A 16,094-nucleotide genomic window follows, 5' to 3' on the forward strand; every position below is an offset into this window, starting at 1 on the left:
CACTTATGCAACCAGGTTATTGTAAGATATTGTAAAATGTTTCCCCCTTGAAGATTTCAGTTTGTTTTTCATTTGAATTGTTCACATTATAGGTCACATTAAAAGGGAAAAAAGTTCTGACATGATTTATCTTTGTCTCATTCTTTTACATCACCAAAAACCTGGCATTTTAACAGAGGTGTGTAGACTTTTTATATCCACTGTACATACAAAGCATGTTAAAAATTTGCAGACAACTCTGGAAGGTTCTCAAATGCAAGGTCATCCTGAGAGCACTTTAACTACAGTGTATGAACCTTGCATCTAGAACTTTCATTGTGCTTGTCTTGATAGCTAAACAATGATGGCAAATCCACCCTAAAGAGCTTTTGTGAGTTCTCAAAATAGTGTGTATCACAACAGTGAAAGACAGGAAGGAAGTTCGAAAAAAGGGCATACTTGGTGCTCTAAAGTGTCTCTTTCTAAAAAAGAACACGTCCACACAAGACCATCCAACAGTCAACATGATGACATGGAAAAACAAAGTCTATGGCCACTGTTTACGGAAAAATATTTTATTGGGAATTCATTTCTTTCTGTCAATAATTACAAAAAGAATAATAAATTATCAAAAAGAAATAAATCAACAGACTATGTAGTTTGTCATTCTAAATGCACTCATCTGTCATTCCATACACCCTACTATGCGCCACAAATAGAAAGACATCTTTAGTGGGGAAGGGATCTATAGTTAAACATCCATATTTCCATTTCTGCTTGAAGATATGTTACTGAATAGACAGTCAATTAGTGAAAGGTGACTGTAGTCTCAGCTTTTAGTACTTGGCGAAGGTAGCTGCTGCCTGAAAGAAATATGTGACCGGAATCTGAATAGCCTTTATTTGCTAAGTACATTTACACATACCCAAAATGTATGTAACTCGTGATCAGCAAAAAAGAAATTAAAAACATGGGGAATGTGCTATACTGTAATTTTCCAACATGTTGAATATATTGTACTAATTATGATGACACTTGCAGGCAATATATCCTGGCAAAGGTGACCTTGGTTTTGGAAAAACATTCCTGATATTTAGTTTATGACACCATTGACGGCAGTTTGACTTGACTAGAGTCTATGTTCAGCTTTTATTTTACGTTTCATTTCCACAGAGTCTTGGTAATACATCCACAAATACATGTATCCCCCTGTAAACGTTGAATTCTGATGTTTTAATGTCTGATTCTATAGTTTGTGATATCTCATTGCACACACACACCCACCCACACACACACACACATCCTTCAGTGTAAGTTAAAACATTCTCAAAGTCTTGCTCTTTCAAAGGTCTTCCAGTTGGGTGCCCATTCTGATCTAGCTTAGCCTTTCTGCTACAGCGCTAATGTCATCTTGAGGACAGACTATCAAAAGGACGTCTATAAATATAGCTCTGCAGCGGCGCCCCCTAGGGATGTGTGCCTGTGTGTGTGTGTGTGTGTTGTGTGTGTTTTGTGTGTGTGTTTGTGTTTTGTGTGTGTGTTTTGTGTGTGTGTGTGTTTGTGTGTGTGTGTTTTGTTTGTGTGTGTGTGGACACCCATCAACCTTGACACCATTACTCACTCCATCACTTTTCCTTACTGATATAGCCCACTGAATACTGCGTATATGGTTATTTGACACAGTGACGCAGACAGACAAGCAGACAGACAGGTAGACCCAGACAGACAAGCAGACAGACAGGTAGACACAGACAGACAAGCAGACAGGTTGGATGTATACAGTTCTCAACTCCATTCTCCTTTCAATATTCTGAACAGTCAGTCACATGTTAACATGTGAAGACTCCTGATATGTTACATCACACCTCTACTGACTGATCTGCCACTTGTCATTTGCAACCCTCTCCATTGTCAACTTGTAATAGCCAGTACCCCCCCCCCAAACACTGCTTTCACTTGACTACAACAGGCTCACACCAACCAGGGCATCTTGTCCCTAATTGAAGATGTTACAGTTTATTTGTTAATTAAAGGAAAGAACATTGGGGACAATGAGAATAGCGTGAGCCATCCAGACTGTGGCATCGTGAAGAATGATTGTGATGAGGACACCAGAAAGCTGCTCAGTTTGTTTGTTCTCGTTACAGTGACTGTGATGATGTGAAAGGAAGACAGGACATGATTGGATGTTCTATCTTGGCAGCAGTTGGGATTGAGTGCAACATCAGGCACAGAGCATCCAAGGGCGCTGTGCTTCAGGGCACTGTCACACTGGCCTGTTGATTTTCAGTGTTTATGACGTTCATATTGTCTCTCTGTCGACTGTCTTGCTTTCTGTGCTATCTCTGAGATGAGTACCTTTTATATATAGAATACATATGGTTTAATCTATGTCTAATATTTAAAGAAGAGAAACCAGCTAATTAAACCAATGATTTACTCAGACACAGCAACAAACACATACAGAAATGTTGTCATGAGCATAGAGAAACAATTTTAAGTTTAAATAAGGTTTTTCCTTTTTCTGTGACAGATTGAAGATGTAGACAATGTTCAAACAGGTTTTATGCAATTTTATATCTAGTAGTATAGTATAATATAGTATAGTAGTATAGTACGTTTTGGCCTACGTAGTATATTACATATTTATTTGAATATATTATTAATATGGGTGCTTGCCCCACAGACCTCAATTGACCCATAAGAGCTGATCTCATTGTTCATTTGATAGAGAAAGGGGAAAGGGAGACATTCAGAGTAAGAGAGAGACAAGTGGAAGATAAAGAGAAATAAACAGTCAGAGGATAATAGTACACAGAGAAAGAAAGAGGAAGGCTAGATGGAGTATATACTGCCTTATTTGGACAGGACCCCATGGTTCAGGTCAGGATATCCACCCAAAAATGTCCTCCTGTTGATAAGCAACACGGCCAGTCATTGAAATTTGACAACTGTTATAATAGCGAGATCCAGGCAAACAGCAGCCACGGGTGTAATATCTTACATGTTTCCTTAGGTATACAGACCTTTAGGCATTGGTTCCAAGATTTCTTTAAACTAATCTGTCATTTTGTTACATTTCCTTATATAGAGAAACTGAATATCCACCGAATGTCCATTATAAAACTAACTTTCCCTTGCGTGATTTAGAGTAGTTGTGAATGTTAACTTAAAGCCACTTAAATGCCACTACTTTGCACACGGAGAATACATTCTACACACCAAACCTTTACGTTTTTCAGGACACTGTGGGTCAGGACACTGTGTAAAACCCAATCCTGCACCCTACGCAGGGCAATATCCCCTTCACTGACTTTGGGCACTGGAATTTGATACTAAGTCCAGAGGGAAGGGTGCCCTCTATTGGCCATCTAACAACACTTCCAGTGGCATCTCCCGTCCAGGGATCATCCTGGACCGACACCACCTAGCACCAGAGGCAAGTCCACAGTGGGATACAATACCAATATTAAATGGAATTGTAAGTATTTTGTTTTTATTATTTATTTCAATCCGTGCTTTTACTACTTTTGTCATGTTTTGATTCATGTTTGGACCCCAGTAAGGGTTGTTGTTGCTTCTGCTATGGCTAAAGGTGATCTTAATAAAATGTCAAATCTTGTTCTCGACATCGGCATCTGCTTTCGTTCCCAGTGTTCAGCAACTGAGTGTCCGGGTGGGCACCTGTCTGATGTCTGCACAATTATAACAGAGGATCTAGGATCCTGGCAGTCTGTAATGGGATTGCTTGCCTTGTATAGTTGGTTTGTGAGCATTGAGTCTATGTAGGGGTCATAACCAGTCACAAAACAGCACATACATATAACAACAAGTAAAATGTTTACTTATTTGGTGGTATGATGCTATGCTTTAAATATATATATATTTTTTTTAATTAGATGTCTGAAACATTTTGAGCCAAATAAATATTTTAACCCGTAACCAGCAATTGGTATAAACAGTCAATTTTATTTCCCAAACCACAATTATGAAAATCCTCTGAGTATAATTCCTGGGTAATTTTAGCAAGCTAGTTAAGTTTTGACCAGATTAAAAGCTGTTAATGTTAGTCATTACTATCTCTCCAAAGAATTGATGATATAGCGATAAAGTTTGTCTACTTTATCGCTATGATACCAATATTGTGGTATTTTAATGCCAGGTTAACCATATTCACTGAATTCTCTCTGTTACAGAAGGCTCTGTGTCCTGTATCCAGGGTTATCCTTCACCAATAACACACAAGTGATTCAAAAATGGTTTGATGATGACCTCTTTAATTTCTTTGAGAGATGATTAGCTGGCAAGCTCAAAGTTCCAAAAATAGCTAACTAATTCAGCCCTCTAGCCTCTGGGGGGGAAAGTAAAATTGTACTGTACATAGAGGCTGTGTGTGTGTGTGTGTGTGTGTGTGTGTGTGTGTGTGTTGCTATTAAACCTGTTATCAATTATTGCTAGAGAATACGCTCATAATAGATAATTATAACCTTTGTTTGTTTGAAACAGTTTGTAGGGGAAATTATCCAACAGCAATAAGAATGTTACTTTTTTTGTGGATTATATTGATTATTATTTATTTCAGGGGCTGGCCCATTTTTCAACTGTAAAAACTGTAAAAATAATAATAATAGGCAAGATAACAGAGCAGGCTAGGTGTAACACTTGAGAAAACTGAAACAGTGGGATTTTATGATCCATTTTAGAAGTGTGTACTGATGGAGTGGTTAGAGAGCTTTCCATAGGCAAAGAACAAGAAAGCAGAAACCTCTGTCCCCATAGTGCTGAGATGTGTCTTGCCTGAAGTGATGAGTGTGAGGCTGCTTCCTGATTAAGATTATGTCACAGATGTATGTTCAGGATTAGTTGAAATCCTTGAAATGATCTGGCCTGCAGGCCCCAGGTACCACATAGCCATTGTTGATTTGCAAAAAGAAAAAGCTTAAGTCATCTGAAAAAATTTAAGTACAGTGTACTCAAGATTGTCTTTACATATTTGGACCTATGGATATGTAATCTTCACTTCAGCACTATTGATGAATACATGTAATCTAGTTTGACTATACATACAGGTCCAAGGTATTAAATCCTGTGACTGAAAAGTTAAGATATGAAATTCTTTTAAGATGAATTTTGCATAGAACATTTTGTGTTTTCAAAAAATGTTCCCCTGGCTCTCCCTTTTTGATTGATGTATAATATGCATTTGCATCACAAATTATTATTTACAGACGTCTTAGTGAAATAATGCAATCTGGTAATGCATTTACCGTAATGGCTTATGTCGTCTGGTTCCCAAGATTCTGTTGAACACAATAAAAGACAAATGATGTGGCTAGCACAAACATAATGGAATTAGGCAACACAATGACATGACCAAATTCCACCCTCCCACACTTATGGTCATAAGTAACCTTTCTTCTGAGGGCCTCTGATAGGTCTTTTGGTCTTGGCATGATGTTTTACTACACACCAATAACCCATATTATTTCATGTGCTGGTAAAGGAAAGGATGTACAATCTTTTTCGGAACAAGGAAATTGCATTTATGTTCATTTTAATTGCATAAATGGTTTCAATGTTCATGTTTTGGGGAGATTTGTTAAAATGGGTTACTTTTATTAATGAATATGGTTGTAATTTAGCTCAGATATCCATGTGTCCACATAGGTAAGAAGAAATGGTCCACTTACTTTTTTTATGAGTGGATTGTATACCAACGTAACCATGACGATAGCTGATGATACCACAACCTGTTCTCTGGTTACTGATGGAAATATTGTTTGTAATTTTTACACAGTTGTGCATGTGGAAACTCCCTGTCCAAACAGGGTAGAAACTGCTTCGGCTGGTATTATTACTCCAAGCAAAGCTATATACATGATTTAAGTCTTACAAAACTGATAGCGGATCACGGGTAGATTGTGGTGAGTGCCACAAGAACACATGCAAACATACAGCTGACGACAAATTATTTTGAATTAGTCCACATATTGGAGATCAATTAACTGTACTCACTTTTTGGCATACAGAAATGCACACAATAGACTAAAATACATGTAAATGTGGACAGTCCACATCCCCTTATTTCATAAATGATTGATGCTCTCCTTAAAAACCCCTTCCTACAATTTTTTTCTATCTATTTCTTAGTAAGTTCCACAGTATGTCCATAATATAAATGTGATACATCATGCAAAAACAATAGATCATGTGCCTTTCACAACACTAAGCATGGTTCTGGTTGTGTTTCTCTAATCTAATGTTAGGAAGTCAGATATGTCAGATATACCTGTAACTCAGGCAAGAATAAAGTACAGGAATTAATGATGCGATTTTAGTTGGGATCCGATTCTCGTTTCCAAGAAGTTTACACCATCCTATTGAAATCTTAAAGTGCAATATTGTCCTAAATCTCTAATTTTACAGTAAATCTACAACTACAGCATATTAATGAGCACTAAAGAGAAGCCCTCTAAAGTCCTTTCACATTAGTGAGTACAGTAAGTGAACTCTAGCAGATTGTGTGTCTGGCTAATGGGCTATTGTAAAAGGCAATAGCCCAGACATCCTGACTATGTTCCCAGAGAAACATAATAAGGACATCCTCATTAGCAAGATTAACATATTACACCAATGTTGTTTTAAGCATGACACTTCAAATTCAATGAAATCACATACATTTTTTAAAGCCCTTTTTACATCAGCAGTACCTAAAACGAAACCTAAACATTTGGACTCTGAGGGGCAGCTGGTCCTCTTCTGGCTGTCACTAATTGTGAAGATTAATACATGAGTTTTTTGGGGTCATATGAATGTTTATTGCACAATCAGATGACCACCAGGTCAACAAACAAAGGTGGTCATCGGCAGCACAGCCAGGTGGACAAGGATGAACCGCTGGGCTGTGGGCAGTGACATCAGGAAATATCAGGTAGCAACTAGATCTGCAACTCAACCAGGAGGACTTTAGACAGAGACAGCTGTTAGTCTTCCTGCCAGGTAGTCCTGACGTGTGGTCCAAGGGCTCAGGTCCTCCAGAGTTTCAACAGGACACCTTCCTTGGATTCAAAACAACACCTCAACATGCTTTTCAGACTGGTCCTAGTCCCCCCTGTCACATGAACTAAAGCAGCGTCAACAACTGCGGCCCCACCCCATAACCCCGGACAGGGCCTAGCAGGCAGGAAATTACTTTGCCCACTTTGCCAAGATCCACTTAAAGACATAGACCACCTCGAAATCATAGCTTTGAGGGATAACCCACATCAGTAAAAAGTTATATCTTAATTCAACCAATGTGGCTGATTGTAAAGCTTATAATTCAGCCAGGGCTGTAAAGACGATTTAAGGTACTTTTTGAGGGTAATAAGGAAGTAGGCGCAGGCAGGACAGGAGTTCAACTAAACAGCTAAATTTAATCATAATGAAATGAAACAGCACACCCATGTGTACAGTCAAACAACGAACAATAACCGACAGGGACTTGGAGGAAAACACTGAACTGAATACACATACTGGTGGGCTAACACAAAACAGGTGTGTAGAACCACAGGTAAAGGGACTGAATCTAATCCACTAAACAGAACAGGAAACTCCAAATAAGGATATGACACTAACAGGCAAGCAAACCAAACTATAACAGGGACCGGAACGATCCCGTTAGGCTGGAATCTTTACAGTACTATATTTTCCTGTCAAGGTGATATATTATTTACCAATAGTCAACTCATGGAAGTATTGCAAGGGTTTTCAACTGGTTACTGCGGTATATGGGTGTGCTTTGAGGAACTCTCAGGTATGCCACCGAACCTTTCTTAAATACTGATTGGGACTTTCAGATAAACGTGGAATTCAACACATGGAATTCTGACTTCAGAGCAGGGCCATGGCCAGGAATCACTTAAAACCTTCCTTTTCGACTTTTTGGAAAGGAAAGAAAAAGGTGCAGTGCTCTCTTAATTGTTTCCGGAGCTGTATGTGTCAGTCTCATTTGCCACACATTTAAATGTTGCTGTCACATTTCCTGTTTGAGGGAATCCTGATATTTTAGTTTCCAGTCCAGAGTTCTCAGCTCAGACTGCTATTGTGCATTATGAGCAAATGTATTCATACATTTTGCTTTGTTTGTGAGTCTGAAAATCAGACAAATTGAATTAAGCTTCACTATACTGGAACAATAGAAACAGAGAATGGATTAATGGCTTAAAGTTTCCGCCTTTTGCATTGCATAAAACCTCTCGTCTCTAGTTCAAACCACTTAAAACTAAACACCTATTTAAAACTAAATGTTTTTTTTGCAGATTTGCAAGACTCTTAAAGGGGTAGACAAACTAATTATGCTAACTAGGAAAAGATGAAAAAAATAACCATATTCTATTTAAACGTTTTGCATTTGTCACAGAAAAAGATTTGTAATCCCATCGAGGTGTGCCACATAAAAAAGAGGAAAGGATGGGAATAATTGGTATATACACACATTCACAGAAGACTTGCAAGCAACCTGTATCATAATTTTTTTTATTCTAAAACCCTGTTTTTTAAAAAAGCTGGGATGCTGTGTAAAATGTAAATTAAAACAGAATGCAATGATGTGCAAATCATGTAATCCCTGTATTTAAAAGACAACATATCAAATGTTGAAACAGAGAAATTCTGTTGTTTTTGGAAATAATATGCCCATTTTGAATGTGATGCCAGCAACACGTTTCAAAAAAGTTGGGACAGGAGCATGTTTACCATTGTGTTGCATCACCTCTTCTTTAAACAATACAATCTGTGTTTGGAATCTAAGAATGTGGTTCTTGCTGAAATAATCAAGGCCTTGCCTGAAAAATAAGTCGTCTGGATGGCAGCATATGTTGCTCCAAAACCTTTATACAGTGGGGAGAACAAGTATTTGATACACTGCCGATTTTGCAGGTTTTCCTACTTACAAAGCATGTAGAGGTCTGTAATTTTTTATCATAGGTACCCTTCAACTGTGAGAGACGGAATCTAAAACAAAAATCCAGAAAATCACATTGTATGATTTTTTTATAATTAATTTGCATTTTATTGCATGACATAAGTATTTGATCACCTACCAACCAGTAAGAATTCCGGCTCTCACAGACCTGTTAGTTTATAGAGCTTTTTGGTCTAAACTCCACTCATCGTGTTTGGAGGAAGAAGAAGGATGAGTTCAACCCCAAGAACACCATCCTAATCGTGAAGCATGGAGGTGGAAACGTCATTCTTTGGGGATGCTTTTCTGCAAAGGGGACAGGACGACTGCACCGTATTGAGGGGATGATGGATGGGGCTGTGTATCGCGGGATCTTGGCCAACAACCTCCTTCTCTCAGTAAGAGCATTGAAGATGGGTGGTGGCTGGGTCTTCCAGCATGACAACGACCCGAAACACACAGCCAGAGCTACTAAGGAGTGTCTCCGTAAGAAGCATCTCAAAGTCCTGGAGTGGTCTAGCCAGTCTCCAGACCTGAACCCAATAGAAAATCTTTGGAGGGAGCTGAAAGTTCGTATTGCCCAGCGAATAGGCCAAAATCCCTGCTGCAGTGTGTGCAAACCTGGTCAAGAACTACAGGAAACCTATTATCTCTGTAATTGAAAGCAAAGGTTTCTGTACCAAATATTAAGTTCTGCTTTTCTGATGTATCAAATACTTATGGCATGCAATAATAATTTTCTGGATTTTTGTTTTAGATACCGTCACTCACAGTTGAAGAGTACCTGTGATAAAAATGATAGACTTCTACATGCATTGTAAGTGGGAAAACAAAATCGGCAGTGTTTCAAATACTCGTTCTCCCCACTGTATATTCTTCAGCATTTATGGTGCCTTCACAGAAGTGCATGTCACCCATGCCATGTGCACTAATGCATCCCCATACCATCACAGATGCTGGCTTTTGCACAGTCCATTGATAACAAGCGAGAAGGATCCTCTCTTTAGACGCAGCATCCATGATTCCCAAAAATAATATCACATTTTGATTTGGCAGACCACAGGACCCAGAGAAGGCGTTGGCATTTCTGGATCTTGTTTATGCACGGTTTCTTCTTTGCATGGTAGATATCTCATTTGCATTTGTTGATGCAGTGATGTACTGTGTACTGTGTTCCTAAGCCCATGCCGTTATTTCCACTACAGCCACTCTGTTTTTAATGCAGTGCCACGAGAGAACCAATATTGGTTTACGGCCTTGTCCCTTGCATACAGAGATTTCTCCGCATTCGCTGAATCTTTTAATGATATTATGTACTTTACATAATGGGATTCCCAAACTCTTAGCAATTTCACATTGAGAAACATTATTCGTTTTTCACAGAGTGGTGACCCCCTCCCACCCCCATCCTTACTTCTGATAGAGTCATCTTCTCAGGGATGTTCTTTTTATACCCAATCATGTTGCTGACCTATTGCCAATTAACCTAATTAGTTATGAGATGTTCCGCCACGGTTCTTTTTTGTATTTGTAATGGTTTTATTTTTTTATTTTTTTTATTACAATACATTTGTTTGCATTAATTTATGTTATTTAAAGTTTGTTAATATGGACAAACTTGTCCCGTGACCTGTTGCCCAGGTTCTCTATGTCAAATCTAGATTGAGTGAAAGAGGTACGTTAGGAGACTGCACTGGTTAGAAGTTTCAAAGAATAAGCATTTAGTTTAGTTAGAAAATGTTCTGCAAATAAGCATTATTAGTAGTGTGTACAGCTATATTGAAATATGCATTTCAATGGTTTTCTATAAATGGTTGCTTTGCGATAAAATACGTTGATTTAGTTGTTAGCATTCTCAGCCCGCCAAACAAAGTTGGCATGTCGCCAACCCACGATGTTAGCTAGTTCTGCAAATAGTAATTTATTGGGTATATCGGAAAGAAACATCACATTGGTGCTGCAATTTCGCTTTCATTCAAGTGTGAAGTAGGATGGCCCATGTCTTTAGTCACAGTTGTATAGGCTAGATTTCATGAATGCGTGAAAAAGATCAAAGTTGCCGCATTCGTGCAAAAACCTTTGGCATACAGTACGGTATCATGGGTGGTGTGGTTTATATCCTGTATCCAACTGTCATGTAGAGCTATTATTTGTTCACTTAATGTCCTACACTGCATTTTATTTGGAAGACAAGTATTTGACATTTCTGTATGCATCTTTTATCGAAAAGCTATTAAGATCGGTGCATTGAAGAACATCTGCTTGTTCTTTATATGATTGCAGGTACAGTAATTTTATTGTGTCTTTCTAATTGATATATTTCTGTAAACCCTTTACCTTTCTTAAATGCTCAGTCAAGTCTGGATTGAAAGAGAAAAGCTATTAAGATTGGTGCACGAAAGAACATCTGCTTGTTCCTATTCATATGTTTGCAGATTGCAAATTGCTCCATCACAAATAAAGAAACCAAAAGGGCAGTGTAGCCCTGTAGCAGTCCAGAAATCATATTACATAACCTTTCCAGTCTTTTGTTGCCCCTGTCCCAGCTTTTTTGAAACATGTTGCAAGCATCAAATTCAAATTGGGCATATCTTTTTCAAGGAAAAATAAAACATTTCACTTTCAACATTTGATATGCTGTCTTTGTACTATTTTCTATTGAATTCACCCTAAGTTCATGAATTGCAATTCATAATAACAAACTTGTCTCATAGCAGCAACCCAAAGGAGTGACTAGAGAGTGATGGTACAAGGAAAGTCTCGCCAAACATCCCTCCCCCAACCCGAACAGTGATGGGCCAATATTCACTGACCATGTGGTACCACAAAATGGGGCAATATATATAAAACATGCTTTCATTTCTAAATGGTTCATCCAATATGGGAAGAGCCTCAAATAAATAATTCAGTCTGCACTTTAACCCCAACTTCAAGTCAATATACAAATACTTGTAGTTTTCTGAATCATGAGTTAAATTAGGGCAATATTAATAGATTATTATATAATATTAGAAAGATAAATTACATTTAGCTAACTTGTAGTGACATCATTATCTTCCTCATTGAGATAGCTCTATTCCCAATAGCTAGTCTCTGTAATAGTCTTCCATATTTTTTTGTTTTTATTTTCTTTTTTCTCCTTAAATCCTTAAAAAAAAATCTACGTCACTACAAACAGAACCAAGGTTACACAAGTAAGCTTATTATCTCAGTGGGCCCAGCCTTGTGAACTGTAGGGGTTGACATGCTGCAGGTGCTATTGCTGCAGTTTAAGGCATATAGATCATGATAATACGAGTGAGCGGCCATCATTTAATCATGTTTAATATAAAAAAGTGTCACAGTGATACGTTTGTAACAGGATTACACTGTACTGTAGTCACCGAGGTAACAGGTGAGACTGAACAGTTGTGAATTTTACAGTATGTCCTTAGGAATAAAAACAAATCAGTAACCCACATATTTTCTCGACTTGCCAATCACAGAGAGAATATTGTAGCACCTCGCACCAGTGTAACAAAAACCAGTAACAAAAACAATCTTTCACATTGTAGACACTGCAGCCCATGAAATTAGCAATTACCTCACAAATACTGAAATTATGTCTGGGCATTATTGCACAGCATCCTGTTATACTGTACACATTTTAAATCAACGTTTCCAGGATTCGGACTGATGCCTTACTCCTGAGGGGAAAGCAAAACCATGCATACTGAGGAAAGACAGCAAATATAAATTCTGTTTAGTTTTTCATGTATATTTCCTTCAGCTCCCCAAATGAAAACCAAAGCCCAACCAATGTCCAATGCACAACGCTTGACAAGAGCCCTGGGACCAGTAAATGACATGTTACAGCTGGTAGCTGTAAATTCCAACTAGTCATCACTTCCTTATACTAACACAAAGCCTACATTGTTAGTTTCGTTAGAAGGCCTTACTCCTCGCGGTTGCTCGTCAAGCAGCTTCTCCTTGTTAAATGTAGTTACAGGTCAAGGGACAGGGAGAAGGACATTTTTAAAAGTGTACTGTACACAGGGGTGAATTTCAGGCAAGTGTGGAGTCATTGGGATTAGGTTTGGGTACCGTTCGCATTTGAACCGATACCAGTACCCAACAGTACCTTTCTTTTGTAATTTGTAGCGCTAACTTAAGCTGCGGCTACTGCGGGCGACTTGGCTTTCATGCTATCAAATACGGAACACGCTTCAGTTTTTAGAAATATGTTGTGTTTGACCAGGTGTTTCCTCAGGTTAGATGTGTTACCTTGACCAGCTTTGCATTTCGCATCACTAATATTGCAGCGATCGTTGTCTGCGTCAAGTTTTGAAAAGTGTAACCACACCTCGGACCGCTTTCAGCTCGCCATTGCCCTGACTTGGTGTAGAAACCTTTAGCTTAAAAAAATTACTACAGATTCCTTCTGGTGATTTATGATTACATTCATGCAAGTATCATAGTAAACATCTTGCATATGGCCTGTTACATTTCTTTGGCAGCAACTGTCCCACTGTGTCTTTTCAACCGGTTAATAATCATACTCACTTGGAACTGAGCTGTGGTGTCTCCTGACACAGGTGGACAATTGAAAGACAGAGGGACAGGATTACAGGGAGACAGAAAGAAACAACAATATCTGAAGACAGAAACAGGCTGGAAGACATGGTGAGAAAGGTGAAAGATAATGAGAGATAATGAGAAAGATAATGAGATGGGGGAAGCTGAGAGAGAAAAGGAGAGAGCAACCAGAAGCCGCAGCCCTGAGGCTTGAATTGGCACATTAGTGGTGAGTGCAGTCTAATTCCAGGCCAAGGGTTGTTTACTTAGGTGAATGAGAATGAAGGGAGGGCGACAGGGAACATATTGCAGTAGCTAGCATGATCATCTTAGGCTGCAGCAGGGCTTTTAAGGGCATCAATGAGTGTCGTTAGGGCCAGAATAACTTCATTAGTGTCCCCTGGACAGCAGGTGCGGATGGAGAAGAGGTATAACCATAAGAACAATGGCGTAATGTAGGAGAGAGGAAGGGACTGGCGGGGAGATACGGTCTACCCATTTAGTGCAAAATAGAGCAAATACTTCACAGTATTTGCCATTGTGGACTTCCTTACACCTGTTGTGGTTATTTAGGCCTGTGGAGTAGACCAGACCTTTGCTTGAAGACTGCCTTACCGCGGGAAGGATGCATTACCCATTCCATTAGAAAAACATAGAGACCGTTCAGATAGGTATTGTGGAATTGTTGCAAAATTTTGTTTTGAAAATAATTCAGGGATTTATATATGGTCAGCTTTTATGGATACTCCAATGTTGCCAACATGCACATTTTACATAGGCATTGCAGTTGTTTGTAATTCTGAGAGTTGCATGGAGTAAGCATGTATAACAACGCAGTTTGGTGTTTAGTTGAATTGTGCTTTTTGGAGGAACAATGAGTTCTTCCAGCGAACAGCCTGTCCATTCAGCTAACAACACCTGATTTTCCGCTTTCCTCATCAATGTAAAATCACATTGGGGCATACAGGAGCGCCACAGCGCCAAAGCCCTTTGGTTCAATATTTCCGAAGCCAGAGCCAGAACATTACTGTAATCATCAGTGGATCTTCTGGCAAAAAAAAAAGTATAGGCACTTGAGAATAAATAAATGGCAGAATATAATTCACCGTATGCTGAAATTGGCAGCATGAAGATTTAGTATGAAAAGAATCAAAAAATAAACTGATGAGAACCTGTTACAATGCTTTACCAACAAAAGGTTAGCTGAAACAAGAAACCGACAATAACATCGTTGAAATACTTTACTGAAAGGCATGACAATGACATTGGAACAATGCTTCACTAAAAGGCAAAAATAAGCAAAAAAAAGCCTTCATATCAGAACGCCCCTCCTCCCTGAATATAGTATAAAAATAAACAGATCTGAAAATCCGTCAGGGGAATAACCTTTTCATACATCAAGCACTGCTAGTGAACTTTATTTGCAAGCCATGACTGCGATTACTCTTCCTGAGCTCCAAATAAAAATCTAAGATAATATTCATAACAATACAATATAAAGTCTAATATGCTGACATAATACCCCATCTTGAAATACATTATACAAAATACTGTCTGTGTCTCTTAATAGACCCCAACATCCTAAGGTGTTCTTTTATTTCTGTTTTTGAATATTTTACCTGGGGTCCAAGTGGTCATGGTTCTACTGAGTAATGTGTCTCCCGTCATCTGTTCTCGACTTGAATATGAAGAGACCTCTAATTGTATGACTTGTGTGGTCCTGAGGTGTACTCAATTTGGGTGCCGACTGCAGATGTAGTCAACGTCTTTGAATTACATTGAGCCAGAAGAGAACACTGAGCCAGAAAAGACAGCAATCTGAGCCAGAAGAGACAACATGCTGAGCCAGAAGAGACAACATGCTGAGCCAGAAGAGACAACATGCTGAGCCAGAAGAGACAGCAATCTGAGCCAGAAGAGACAACATGCTGAGCCAGAAGAGACAACATGCTGAGCCAGAAGAGACAACATGCTGAGCCAGAAGAGACAACATGCTGAGCCAGAAGAGACAACATGCTGAGCCAGAAGAGACAACATGCTGAGCCAGAAGAGACAACATGCTGAGCCAGAAGAGACAACATGCTGAGCCAGAAGAGACAACATGCTGAGCCAGAAGAGACAACATGCTGAGCCAGAAGAGACAACATGCTGAGCCAGAAGAGACAACATGCTGAGCCAGAAGAGACAACATGCTGAGCCAGAAGAGACAACATGCTGAGCCAGAAGAGACTGACATGCGTGTCATTCACAGGTGAATAAAAAAATAAATATTGAAAAGTTTTTTTCTGTAAATCAAATCAAAAAGTGAAACCTTCATATATTCTAGATTCATTACACAAAGTGAAACATTTCAAGCCTTTTTTGTTTCAAGCTCATGGAAATCAAAAGTCCAGTATGTCAAAATATTAGAATAAACAATTTACAATACAGAAATGTTTTGTAAAATCTAATCAGCTAATTAACTCCCTGAGCTTTCAATCTCTCACTCTGGTTCAGTACACACAGCCATAATCATGGGGAAGACTGCTGACTTGACAGCTGTCCAGAAGTCACTCACTGACACCCTCCACGAGGAAGGTAAGCCACAAAAGGTCATTTCTGAAAGGGCTGGCTGTTT

General features: G+C 38.8%; 1 long non-coding RNA gene across 1 annotated transcript; it reads left to right on the forward strand.

Moving 5' to 3' along the window:
* The first annotated feature begins 3,057 nt into the window (after window positions 1-3,057).
* LOC109615780 lies at window positions 3,058-16,048 on the forward strand. Its single transcript, XR_002196770.3, has 3 exons — window positions 3,058-3,460; window positions 15,203-15,728; window positions 15,974-16,048. It is a non-coding gene; the product is annotated as an uncharacterized LOC109615780 (long non-coding RNA).
* Window positions 16,049-16,094: the final 46 nt, after the last annotated feature.

This window comes from Esox lucius, chromosome 1 (genome assembly GCF_011004845.1).
Source record: "Esox lucius isolate fEsoLuc1 chromosome 1, fEsoLuc1.pri, whole genome shotgun sequence".
In the NCBI taxonomy this organism is placed as follows: Eukaryota; Metazoa; Chordata; class Actinopteri; order Esociformes; family Esocidae; genus Esox; species Esox lucius.